We start from the raw sequence: 14,121 nt of genomic DNA on the forward strand, positions 1-14,121 counted from the left end.
TTCTTTACAATTTCACGAACAGAAGATTCGTAGATCTTGCTTACCGTAGATCTTAGCAAATTCAGCGTACGACTTTTTTTCCTTATTAAGTCGAGAACTTTCACCTTTTCACTTAGAGGAAGCACTTTAGAGCTTCTCTTCGGCATATCCGAATTGCCAGTATCACTACTCTGGCTTTTTTTTTTTTGCGTTACGCGGGCCTCTCACTGTTGGGGCCTCTCCCGTTGCGGAGCACAGGCTCCGGACGCGCAGGCTCAGCGGTCATGGCTCACGGGCCCAGCTGCTCCGCGGCATGTGGGATCTTCATGGACCGGGGCACGAACCCGTGTCCCCTGTATCGGCAGGCGGCCTCTCAACCACTGCGCCACCAGGGAAGCCCACTACTCTGGCTTTTTAGGGCCACTGTTCAGTAAAATCATGGTGACTTGAACGCAGCGCCTGCCTATCATATACCGCCACCGTCGGTCTGATAACCAAGATGGCCGCTAGGTGATTAATGGGCGGCTACACTCCACAACCGGACGATCCACGCTATTCACGCCCCAGCCAGGCAGCGCGAGATTTCATCACGCTACTCAGAAGGGTGGGCAATTTAAAATTTAGGAATTGTTTACTTCTGAAAATTTTCATTTAATATTTCCGGATGGAGAGTAACTAAAACCATGGAAAGCAAAATCATAGATAAAGGGGGACTACTGTACAGAATATGCTCAATAAATATGCATTAATGAATAATGGATACTTATTATTAACTATATTTAGCATTGGTGAACAGATTGTCATTTATGATGAGTAGGAGAGAGACCTGCTTTCATGGCTTCTTAGACTTTTAGATACTGCCTGTTCATGAATTCCCTGAACTCTGTGATCTGTTCACTTCATGTTGGATCCCAACCACACAGTAAGTCTCTTGCTCCCAGGCTCTTTCTATTCATTACGCATTAGGATACCTGGGTTCTAATTCTGGCTCTGTCACAAACAATTGTATGAATTTAGGCAAATCACCTTTCCCTGCTAGACCTCAATTTACTCACCTCTAAAATTAGGGGGGTTTTAGAGATTATCATACCAAGTGAAGTAAGTCAGACAGAGAAAGATAAATATTGTATGATATCACTTACACGTGGAATCTAAAAAATTATACAAATGAACTTATTTATAAAACAGAAACAGACTCACAGACTTAGAAAACAAACTTATGATTACCAAAGGGGAAAGGTGGGGGGAGGGATAAATTAGGAGGTTGGGATTAACATATATACACTTCTATACATAAAATAGTTAATCAACAGGGACCTACTCAATACTCTGTAATATCCTATATGGGAAAAGAATCTGAAAAAGAATAGATATAAGTATATATATAACTAAATCACTTTGCTGTACACCTGAAACTAACAAAATATTGTATATCAACTATACTCCAATACAAAATCATTTTTTTTAATGTTAAGAAAAGAAAAAAAAAATTTTAATAAAATTAGGGGGGGTTGCTAAGGTCTCTAAAGTCCTTTCCAACTCTACGATTCTGTAATGCTATTTCCACCTCTCAAAATTCAGCAGCAAGTAACTGAAGATCAGTGTCGGCCTGGTCTGCTAGTATAGGAGCTACGTGGTCTCCACGGGATTTAACGTAGAATTATTTCCTCCCGAGAATGAATTCCCAAAAAGAAACTGCCAATATGACTATTTTAATGGTCACTGGCACATACCATGTTATGTTAATGGCCCTGGACCTAGATGATGCTCTCCCCAACTCCCACCCTTCAGCCCCAACCTGAACCCCACTGCAGAGATAATGGTATCTCAATGAAACCAGCAAAATGGAGCTACAATGCTTACTCTGGGATAATTCACCCTCTCTATGATTCTCATTTCAAAAAATATTAGCTACATGCTGCATCTCTTCGATTTTATAACAATTCATGAGGACGGCAGGTCTGATAAAAGTTTGATAAAGCATTTCTCTATCTATATTTTGTACATCTATAATTAGGAATTTCAACAGATTGTATTATCAGTTGAGCTCTGTCACCAAGGACCAGTGAAGTTCAAAGATATTGCACTGGTTCGGAAAATATCCACTTCTCAAACACATTACAGCAGTATTTCCAAAATTTTAGCCATTTACATGCCACTTTCACAATCTTGACCATATCTGCATATTATCTGTAATAGTAGTTATTTAATCATTTCCTTAAAATCAATAGTAAAGTGGCTCACTTTCTTTTTACTTAACATCTTTCTGGGCAATAATATCCATGAAATCATACATTTTAAAAGCTAATTATATTTTTAATGCACATTAAACTAAGCACAACTCAAATTTTCAGTTTGGATATGTGACATCTAAAATCAGTAATTTGTATACCATACTTTGGGCAAATGATATTAATATGTAACTGATATTTAAGCTATGATCATCTCTTTCTGTTCTTCAGACATAGAAGAATGATAGCATCAGATAATATTCTTACTTTTAAATTCATCTACTCCACTGAACTCTATAAACAGAGCAAATCACAACATCCTGAGAAAATAGATGTCACTGTCAATAACAAGAAACAGAGTCCCCCATATAGAGCGGCAACAAATACAATAAACATAAATATGGGGCCTCCCTGGTGGTGCAGTGGTTGAGAATCCGCCTGCCAATGCAGGGGACACGGGTTCGATCCCTGGTCCCGGAAGATCCCACATGCTGCGGAGCAACTAAGACCGTGCACCACAACTACTGAGCCTGTGCTCTAGAGCCTGTGAGCCACAACTACTGAGCCCACGCACTGCAACTACTGAAGCCCGCGCGCCTAGAGCACGTGCTCCGCAACGAGAGAAGCCACGGCAATGAGAAGCCCGCGCACCACAACAAAGAGCAGCCCCCACTCACCGCAACTAGAGAAAGCCCCTCGCGCAGCAACAAAGACCCAACACAGCCAAAAATAAATAAATTAAAAAAAAAACATAAATATGGAATAAGTTTACAACAAAAGTTTGAATGTCCATTCCTGTTAAAGTTCTTCAACCCATAGAACTTAAAATATCAGGAAATAAAAGCATTTACAATGAACATTTTATTTTGAAAAGCTGTCATTCTCTGCAAAAGATTAAGGGACAGGAAAATAGTACATGTGCTGTGTTCTGGGAAAAGGGTCAGTGAAATTTTGGAATGGGAGAATACATGGAATTTCAGAAATATTTTGAAATGCACACACTTATTCTTAAGGAAAATTCCAGGTTCTAAACCCAAACTTAGATCACATAGCACTTAAGGGGGGATTGTTACAGCTTAACAAATCAGGCGCAAATCAGTATTATTTTATGTGAAATTTTATAATATCCATCACAATTTACATATAGCTTTTTTTAACTTCAAAAAATAATATTTTAGAGTTTAAAGTAGTTATTGTCTCTCTACTCATGCAAGTGGATGCTATAAAATTTTGGAGTCTTGTTGGGGGAAGAACTTGAAGAATTCATCTCAGACTCAAAAAGACATTTGAAGTGGAGAGTAAATTATTGCTAGAATAATTTAAAGTGTTTTGTTTCTTTTGAGGCTGCAGGTTGACAGGATTTGGACAAAGGAAGTGGGAAGACAGAAGTAAATTATTTTGGTCAGTGGATATAAAGACTTGACTTGGCTTTTGTTTACATCTGTTGTGTTATCCAAGCGGTAAATTAACCTACACCCACCCTTACCCAAAATAATGCACACCGTACAGTCATGTAATCTGCTGACACACCACTCAGACCTAGGGGTGCACAGCTTCTGTGGTACAATTACTAATACTCTTTTTGGTTCACTTGAATTCGAGGTCAAGGAGGAAAGAGGAGAAACAACAGAATCTTGAGACTATGATGAAGCATCATGTATAGACTTGTACAGCAACAGTGATTACATGTGAAGAATTAAAAATGTTCTTAACAATGAAGTATCAGCCAACCAAAACCGAATATTGTTTCTCATAAGAGTACTAGCTGCACTAAGTAAAAAGAAAAGGCAGAGGGAGATAGAAGCAAACAGAGATGCCATTATGTTGTGACATAAAGTCCCCTCCCTTCTGATCCTGCCTCTCTTTTCGCCCTCACCCACCTGCAAATTCCAAACAATTCTAAAGGTTTTAATCTGTGGCTTTAAAAAGTCATCCGGACCCCTAATTTTAAATGCTAAAATTGGTTAATGAAAGGACTCTTTTGAATAGAAATACGAAGGATTTTAATTTTTCATACTTTCTCTCTACATAATGCTTCTCCACATCCAGAATTCCCCTCGGGGTTCATCCCAAATGAGAAGAGCAATTTTTCAGCCTTATCTGTTTCCTGGCAAAACTATTGAGGCCATGATAAAAGTGACAGTTTCTGTTATCACTACCTATATACTCCAGGCAAACGTCCCAAGGTTAATTTTTCAAATAAGTAATCCCAGTTCCTGTAATCAAAGATCATAATTCAGTGATAAATAAAGCCAGATGTTCACTAGCAGCAGTTCTAGCAAGTCTCATGACTTGAGGACTTTATTATTTAAACTTTTTTTTTTTTTCTTTTTTGGCCGCCCAGCGCGGCGTGGGGGATCTTAGTTCCCTGACCAGGGGTGGAACCTGCGCCCCCTGCAGTGGAAGCCCGCAGTCTTAACCACTGGACCGCCAGGGAAGTACCCATTATTTAAGCCTTTAAAAGAAAGGGGTTTCGGGACTTCCCTGGTGGCATAGTGGTTAAGAATCCACCTGCCAACGCAGGGGGCACAGGTTCGAGCCCTGGTCCGCGAAGATCCCACGTGCCGTGGGGCAACTAAGCCCGTGCTCCACAACTACTGAGCCTGCGCTCTAGAGCCTGCGAGCCACAGCTACTAAGCCCGTGCGCCTAGAGCCCGTGATCCGCAACAAGAGAAGCCACTGCAATGAGAAGCTGGAGCACCGCAACGAAGAGTAGCCCCCGCTCACCGCAACTAGAGAAAGCCCGCGCACAGCAACGAAGACTCAACGCATCCAAAAATAAATAAAATATTCAAAAAAAAAAAAAAGAAGAAGAAGCTGGTTTCTTTTCTCTTCCTAATAACCTAACTTTACTGCTGTAGGTGGTCCTTCTCCCCTCCCCCTCCCTTTCTGGGGAGTTTTCAGAAGTGCAAATGTTCTTGGAGCTCCAAAGTTATTTCAATGTAGAGAAGGCCACCAGGTGGAAACAGGGTCACAATTTAAGAAAATACTGCTTAAAAACTATGTCATCTTTTATACCCACATCTACTGAGTTTTTGTCATTAAAAGGCTGATACTCACCTTTATCTCGAAGAAGAGGAAATACACTATAAAACTAGCAAATCTAACTCTGAAAAAAGTTAATTATAGCACAACCTCCTTGAAATATACTGTTTCTCATAAACGGCCTCCGTTTCAGGAAGTAGGAAAACATAGACTGTTATTGTCTCAGAGTTTGATTGTGCAATTCAACTCCGGGACTTTCAGCAGTTCTGGAATTGCTTAAGTGAAAGGTATTCTGGGAGTTGTATTACTACAGAAAAGTTCCTTCTTCTAAAGAAAGTGCAAGAAAACTCCTTATTTGGACTAAGTCAGAATGGAGAGCCAGTCCCCTTGAGAGCCGAGGAAAGAGACCGTTAGTAAGAAACAATGAACATGACATTGTTTGTGATCTATTATCAAAAGAAATTCATGTTACAGCACCATTCGGCGCTCCATCTATTTTAGAATTAGTGTGCAGAATTGAGCTTATTGTTACAAGGACACCTATATTACCAAGTTTTTGAATTGAAAAATGAAATTGGGATTGACATGTATACACTGATGTGTATAAAATTGATGACTAATAAGAACGTGCTGTATAAAAAAATAAATTAAATAAAATTCAAAAATTAAAAAAAAATGAAGTTGGAATTTATCTCATAGAAAATCTCATTGGGCTGACTGGCTTAACAGTGAGGACTATCAACTAGTGTTATATAGTGGATATCGTCCTTCAATCTAAATCTGCGGCTCCAAATTTTGACAAAAAAATATCAAAAGTACATGAAAAGATATTTAAATGTTTAACAACATTTTATTGGAAAAGTTGTTGACGTCAACAATATTGTAATTTCCTCAGTCCTTTCTGAGCCTGCTGGATTAAAGAAGTGTCCTCTCCATGAAGGAGTAAGACATTTCATTAGTAGTAATTTGATAAGTCTTGGTAAAACCTTTTTGATATAGTTCCCCCAAACTGAGAAACTGAATGACGAATAAGTGGGTGACAAATCCTTCGGCAAGCTGGATGGTTTCCAACTCTGCTTCTCAACAAAACAGAAAATGAAACTACTTACGTATTCAGCTACTAAGTATTTTAAGTACTAAATACTCAGTATTTAGACAACTTAAAAAAATTTTTATGATAGATCACTATGTAATTCTTAATATATGACCTTAGAAGAAGTTCAAATAACCAAATGAATTGTATATCAAAACTCTTTCTATCTCCTTTTATTTATGTAAAGAGTTTCTCTTTTCTTTGTATGCATTTTTTTGGTAGAATGCTGGTTTATTCCAGCTTTCAGTAATATTCATCCATGAACTAATTTTTAAAATCCTTATAAATCGGGCTTCCCTGGTGGCGCAGTGGTTGAGAGTCCGCCTGCCAATGTGGGGGACACCGGTTCGTGCCCCGGTCCGGGAAGATCCCACATGCCGCAGAGCGGCTGGGCCGGTGGGCCATGGCCGCTGAGCCTGCGCATCCGGAGCCTGTGCTCCACAACGGGAGAGGCCACAACAGTGAGAGGCCCGCGTACCACAAAAAAATAAATAAATAACTAAATAATAAAAAGAGAGAAAACCTTATAAATCTCACTGAGAAATGCATTTTCCATAAAATCTTATTCTGTTTAATAGTTATTCACCAGAATATATCATTTAGTTTTGTCTTTCTAATCTATTATGAATTCATAATCCTTGTAATGTATAACTGTGTATTTAAAAAATTAACACTTAAAGTCTATGGTCAGAGGAAATAAAAAAGAAATTTAAAAATGTTTAATTTTAGTATGCACATGTTTTTATTGTAAAGAAATATGACTTTTTTTTTTTTTTTTTTTGGCTGCTTGGCTTGCAGGATCTTAGTTCCCCCACCCAGGCCCTCAGCAGTGAAAGTGCGGAGTCCTAACCACTGGACCGCCAGGGAATTCCCAAGAAATATGATTAAAATAACTTTCAAGCATATAAACTACTAATATTAGGAGAAAATTCTATGGAGAAAGTGGAAAGGAAATAAAAGTTAAAGGAGATGAATAATATAAACTTTCCAGTTGTTAAACTTGTACATGTACAAGAACTTGTACCTGTGTTTTTAAATGGATGATGGGGTCAGCAAATTACTAGCATATATAATTTCCATTGGGTACATCTAAAAGAGTTATTAAACATCTGACTTAGATCATTTGCAACTATTTAAAGTGATGATAAAAGATGGATATCAACTTAAAAATGTGTGAGAGGGTTGTTTTTGTAAAATTCTGTTTGAGAGTAAATGAGCAAAAATGTTAGAAATTCAGTATTCTAGAACCTAAAAGAGGGCATTGGATACTTGGGAATGGAAAGAGAGAAAAAGGGTACTGATACTTTTATCATCCTTATTTGAGGGATGCAATGAGGCATTTATCTTGCCTACTATCTGGACAACAGTTGAATCTGTCTCCAATAATGATTTCTGGTAGAATTCCCAGAGCCATGGAAACACAAAGATAGAATGTCTCATTTATGATCACAATGTTGAGCTTTAGAAAGATTTCAAAGATAAAAATTCTTTGAGATGGAAAACTAATAACGCAAGCCTCAACTATTGTGAGATGTACACTCATAAAAGAAGTACATTATGAATCACTTAGAAAAACTGGTTGCACCATCATATTCATATTTATTTTCTAGGTTTGACTATTTTCTAATCTTGACTATAAATCGCTAAAACAAGCTGATATCATTCATTTGTTCAGATAACATGTTTAGAGCATTTATATTGTGCCTAGTGTTACATTGGTGCCATGGATTCAGACTGACCACGTAAGAAATACCCTTAATGCAATCACAGCGACAGATAGATTGGTGGATATATGGCTAGAAATTACCTGGAAAGATAGGAGTTAGCTCATAATATGAGAGCTTTGTGTTTAATTCTAAGGAGTTTGAACTTTTATCTTGAAAGCACTGGGGAATCATAGAAAAATTTAAGGAATATGGTAAAATCATATAACTATTTTAGAAAGAATGCTCATTGTAGTAGGAAGGTTGGATTATGGGACAAGGTTTATTCCAGGAGAAAATCATGGTAGTGGATGGATTAGAAGGCAAGACTGGAGTTAGGAAACTGAGTTAGAAGACTACTGCACTGGTCTATACTGCAATCATGACTGGGCTTAATTAATAACAGTAGATAAAAAGCAGAAAGAAATACCGGCTTCCCTGTGGTGCAATGGTTAAGAATCTGCCTGCCAATACAGGGGACACAGGTTTGAGCCCTGGTCCAGGAAGATCCCACATGCCGCCGAGCAACTAAGCCCGTGCGCCACAACTACTGAGCCTGTGCTCTAGAGCCTGCGAGACACAACTACTGAAACCTGCGTGCCACAACTATTGAAGCCCACGTGCCTAGAGCCTGTGCTCTGCAACAAGAGAAGCCAGCACAAAGAGAAGCCTGTGCACTGCAATGAAGAGTAGCCCCCGCTCGCCACAACTAGAGAAAGCCCGTGCACAGTAATGAAGACCCAACACTGCCAAAAATAAACAAATGAAATAAATAAAATTTTTTAAAAAGTAGAAAGAAATATTTAGGAGATAGGTTCACAGGCTTGTGTGAGAGACATAGAAGTATGGGTAAACGACTTAGAGGCTGTCCAAAAACAATAACTGTAGTTAGAGTTTACCGAGGGAGGATGTGAAAAGTCACAAAGAGCAAGTGTGGTAATATCAGTATTCATGTCAGAAAAGAGGGGCCACAAACGAGATGGGGAAAGAATGTGTAGATCACAGCAGAGAAAGCAAAACAAAATTATGCTCTAAAAACAGGATTGGCTGTATAATCTGTGGGATCTCTTGTCCAAAAATTATTAAGAATTTCAAGATGGCAACAGCAGAGCCAAGCATGAGGCCCTGAGTATGGGGCCCTGTGCCACCGTTCAGGTCACATCCTCATGAAGCCAGCCCTTCCTAAAAGCCAGGTAGGTGAGAGTGGTTGGGTCATATCTCAATAAAGTGGGAGTGGTCAACAGTACCAAATGATGCAGAGAAGTGAGAAGGATGAGGATAGAAAAGTGTCCATTGGCTTGGCAGGTAGGTCAAGGATAGTTTTAACAAGAACAAATTCAGTGGAGTAGTGGTAGAAAGGAGATGAAATATTTTTAAAATCCTAGTAAGATAAATAGAGTAGAAAGAGAAACTTTCCATCTAAGCCTACATTAAATAAAATATCCAGGTGGAGCCTATTTTTGGAGGGGGTTACATTCTTTGCAAAGGTCTTCAGTGATGGAGCAATATGATCTCAAGACCAACTTAACCCTTTTATTATATAACTAACTACATAATAAACATGAAGGCCACAAACAGCAGGGAATAGTGAGATTTCTATGGGCATAATGGCCAGAATGTCATTCTGGAACTTTCTTCTCAGAATTAGTTGTCAGCACAATGATGATAAGCATAAAGAAAGAACCAGAGATGGAGGATAAAAAGAGAACTTATTCCAGGTATGGCATTTTTCTGGGGAAAGACTTTCTGTTTTATTTCATGAGAAAATGAAATTATTGTATTATAAATTAAATAATGTATATTGTCTAATCACTCATTAGTAGTATAAAGTTGTTAGTTGTTAGGATGCTAGTAATTCATTAGATTTTAAAAATTAATGGAAAAGCACTGGGACTTCCCTGGTGGCACAGTGGATAAGACTCTGTGCTCTCAATGCAGGGGGCGTGGGTTCGATCCCACGCACATCCCCTAACTAAGAGTCTGCATGCCGCAACTAAGGAGCCCGCCTGCCACAACTAACACCCAGTGCAACCAAAAAAAAAAAAAAAAAAAAAATTAATGGAAAAGCACTAACAAATGAAATGTAAATATTTAAACATTAAAGAGGAGGAGGTGTGGGGTTGTTATTTTCTTTCTTACTAAAAATTACACTAATAAGGAGTACTATATGACAAAGTTTAGATTTAACAAGGCAAAATTAAGTTACTTGGTTTGGAGGATATGTGACAGGTAGAAATAATGCATCCCTCCCCCCAAAACTGGCCCTTCTTTTCCTGCTTACATAGCTCTCATAATAAGTGACTGGGGATTCCAGGATCAGGATCCACTGGAGACTCTCATTATCCACTGGGCTCCTCTAATCAAAAAACCTTATTAGTGTTTTATTGTTGTCTAAAAATTACCACAAATTTAGCAGCTTAAAACAGTACCCATTAAGTGATCTGTTCTATGAACTAAATGTAAAATATTTATAAATGAAGATGCATTTTAAGTGTCTATAAAATGATATTATAACTAGAGCATGGACATTTTATAAGTATTTAAGAATTTAGAGGAAAAGTAATAAAGGTCCTTTGGTATACAAAAACAAAAAAAAAAACAGCATCCATTTATTACTTCAAGGTCTTGTCAGTCAGAAATCTGGGCACACTACAGCTGAGAACACTGCAGTTCTCGTGTGAGGCCTGGGGGGACTCCTTCAAGGCCCATTCAGGTTGTTGGCAGAATTCCATATATAGGACCAAGGTTGCCAATTTTCTTGGTAGCTGTTGGCTACAGCTGTTGGGGAACACTCTCAGATCCTAGATGTCAACCACAGTTTCTTGCCGTGTGGTCTCTGTAGACAGTTCCTGACATGGATGTTTGTGTCCAGGCCAGCAGGGGCATGTGTCTCTGACTTCCTGAAGGGCTGAGCCCTTTTAAGGATTCACATGTTTAGGTCCGGCCCAACCGGATAATCTCCCTTTGGATTCAAAGACAACTGATTAGAAACCTGGTCACAGGAAGATATCCTATCATATTCATGGATTCTGCCCACACTCAAGGCGAGGAGATTTTACAAACTTGTTTACCACAGGGTGGGAATCTTGGGGGCTGTCTTAGAATTCTGCCTACCACACAACTTCCCCATAACTGCCCAAGGAGGGGCCGGACAAATGGCCCAAGACAGCGTGACTCCTTCTCTCCCTCCACCCTCCAGGTGTCCTGCCTCTGGGGGCTCCAATTTTCTCCTCACCATCTGCTCACTCTCTTGAGAGCCTGAATTTTATTGCAGTTCTCCTCATGTGAAAAATATTGAGGCATCAAAGCATTGAGACCTTTCTCTCAGGAGATTTCTTTCATTTGGTTCTTCTTAAAAAAGCTTTTTTGTGTGTGCATGGAACCATATTGCTTGCAAATGAGACCAAGATCCAAACAGCTTGAAAAAGTACACAATGAAAAATCTCTCCCACCTCCACATTCTGCCCTCTGTCTCCCAAATTCTTTTTCTCAGACTAACAGGTATACAGTTCCATTTCTTGGATCTCTTTGTAGATAGTTCATGCATTAACAGACATTTTCCCCCCCTACAAATATAGCATTTTTGTTCTGCACTTTGGTTTTTTGCTTTAGCGATGCATCCATCAGATCTTTCCACATAGATCTAAGTTGTTTTAACTGCAGATGCTTGACCCCCAAATAGGGAGAAAGTGAAGTCTAGGCTAGTTTTCCTTCATTCTTAATACTTTGGGCCTACTCCTGTCTCCCATTTAGCAGATAATGGGAAAAGAGCTAAGTGAGTTATCTCAGTTGATTCTGAATGTTTTCACAGGTTTGCAGAGAGCATCAGCCCTGAGATGGGACACTCCTGAACTGAGTCACTCTGAATCTGAACATTTTAGCTGGGCCTGGGAGAGTTAGATGAGTCTGTATCCAAGGTGCTTAGAGTGCACCGAGCACAAGGCGAGTATCGTATAACCCAGTTGCCACAAGGCAACGCAAAAAAGCAACACTTTCTATTTTTTTTCTATAGTGTGCAATTGTATTACCACAAATTAGCTTCTTCTATTTTTGATTTTTAAGTGAAATACAGTAGGCTTTCAGGTATATCAGCTTAGTTATGGGCTAGTGAAAGTATCTAAAAGCAGTTTTTTAGATTGTTTCCATGGACAAATATTTTTGTAATTCCAAACATGGAAGTAACTGAATTAGAAATTATGTTGCAACCCATATCATGGAGGTGAGTGGTAGTGATAGAAGGGGAAACAGTTACTGAAGGGGACATCATCAATTGAATATGAGAGCTGAGACAAAATTTTACTTTATTGTTTAACATTAATACGATTTGGAAATTTCAAATTGTTCAAAGCTAGATAGAAATTTATTGGATTGTAGGCATTTTATGTTATTTCCAGATTATATGATTCATCACTAATTCAGATAGTAAATCCCTGTTTTTTTTGGTATCAACAATATAGATGCCTAGTGTTTCTTCTGTTTTGCTTTGATAAACAATTCTGGTCTGACCTTTGAGGTACCATTTCTCTGAAGGGTTCCTTTTAATCTCTCTAATTAGCAGCCTAGGAATACTTAAACCCTCCAGAAAGCATTTAGCTTACTCCATATATACCCAGCAACACTCACAGCATTTGGCTGTGTCAAGTGAAGTTAACCAAGCTTTAAAGCCATCCAAAGCCTTCCTTCATTAAACTCACAGGAAAGGAGTCTATCCACATTCCGTGTAATTTAAAAGATGTTGAAAACTCATGAGCAGTTCTGAGTGCAAGAGAAAGTTCTTGAAACTTCAAAATCAAAGAACGGGTTTGTCAAAATGACACAACCACATCGAAACCAAAACAAAAATTGTTTTGCTCCTTTCCGAAACGGAAATCTGCAAATAAGAGGCCCTAAAAAGTGCTTTTCAGTAGGTATGTTCTCATCAGCACATGCGTGATGGTAGCACATGCTGGAATCCTTACATTTCTTCAGACTGATGTTACTTTGGCTGAAGTATTTTCACACGGGCTTTTAGTAATTCTCTTGCTTTCAGAGAAATCACAGGCTGAGATGAGGATATTTTATAAACCTCTTCCTGTAATATCTAGTAAACTTTCATCACATAAAGTCCTATTGTGTTCCTTTAACAGCAAAGACATTTTCATTATCAAAGAACAATGTTCATGTTTCTCTGTAAATGCTACTGTTACTGTATTTAAACTTTGATCTTGAATAACAGTAAAAAAAGTAAAATCTGTAGTAGAATTGTAAAATAATCTCTTCTATTAAAAATGTTTCTAGTGGTTTTACACAAACAGAAACAGTAACAAAATGAAGCAATTATTACAGAGTACTTTGCCTAATTTACATATTAGTGATTTAAAATCTTTTAAAATTGAAGTACAGTTGACTTAGTATATGAGTTTCAGGTGTACAACATAGTGATTCGATATTGTTATATTTTATGAAATGATCACCATGATAAGTCCAGTTACCATTTCTCACCAAAGCTATTACGATATTGTTGACGGTATTCCCTATCTTGTATGTTACATCTCTGTGACTTCTTTATTTTATAACTGCAGGTTTGTACCTCTTTATCCCCTTTCCCTATTTTGTCCACCTTCCCATACCCCTCTCCCCTGACAACTACCTGTATGGTTTCTGTATCTATGAATCTGTTTCTGTTTTGTTTTGTTTGTTCACTTTTTTTTTAGATTCCACATATAAATGAAATCATACAGTATCGATCTTTCTCTGTCTTATTCCACGTAGCATAATGCCCTCTAAGTCTATTCATGTTGTCATAAACGGCAAGATTTCATTCTTTTTATGGATAATATAACATTGTATATATTTACCATATCTTCTTTATCCATTCATCTATCGGTGGACACTTAGGTTGTTTCTATATCTTGGTTATTGTAATAATGCTGCAGTGAACATTGGGGTGCATATACAATTTCAAATTCGTGTTTTCGCTTCCTTTGAATCAATACCCCAGAAGAATGGAATTGTTGAATCATATGGTAGTTTTATTTTTAATTGTTTGTGGACTCTCCATACTGTTTTCCATAGTGGCTGCACCAATTTACATTCCTACCAACAGTGCAGGAGGGTTTCCTTTTCTCCAAATTCTTGCCAATATTTATTT

At 38.2% G+C, this 14,121-nt stretch overlaps 1 protein-coding gene across 6 annotated transcripts in view; it reads right to left on the reverse strand.

Annotated features, from left to right (window-relative positions):
• ALPK1 (alpha kinase 1) overlaps positions 1-5,352 on the reverse strand; it is a 121,520-nt gene extending 116,168 nt beyond the window's left edge. For 5 of the 6 annotated variants that reach the window (XM_082837755.1, XM_082837753.1, XM_082837754.1 and 2 more), the window contains exon 1: positions 45-181. The gene's annotated coding sequence lies outside the window, so the exon portion shown is untranslated. Of the gene's footprint in view, positions 1-44; positions 182-5,270 lie in introns of those variants that run through there. The other variant, XM_082837751.1, reaches the window with a different exon arrangement.
• Between the last annotated feature and the right edge of the window lie 8,769 nt (positions 5,353-14,121).

Source organism: Leucopleurus acutus (assembly GCF_964270905.1).
Source record: "Leucopleurus acutus genome assembly, chromosome: 4".
Classification (NCBI taxonomy): Eukaryota; Metazoa; Chordata; class Mammalia; order Artiodactyla; family Delphinidae; genus Leucopleurus; species Leucopleurus acutus.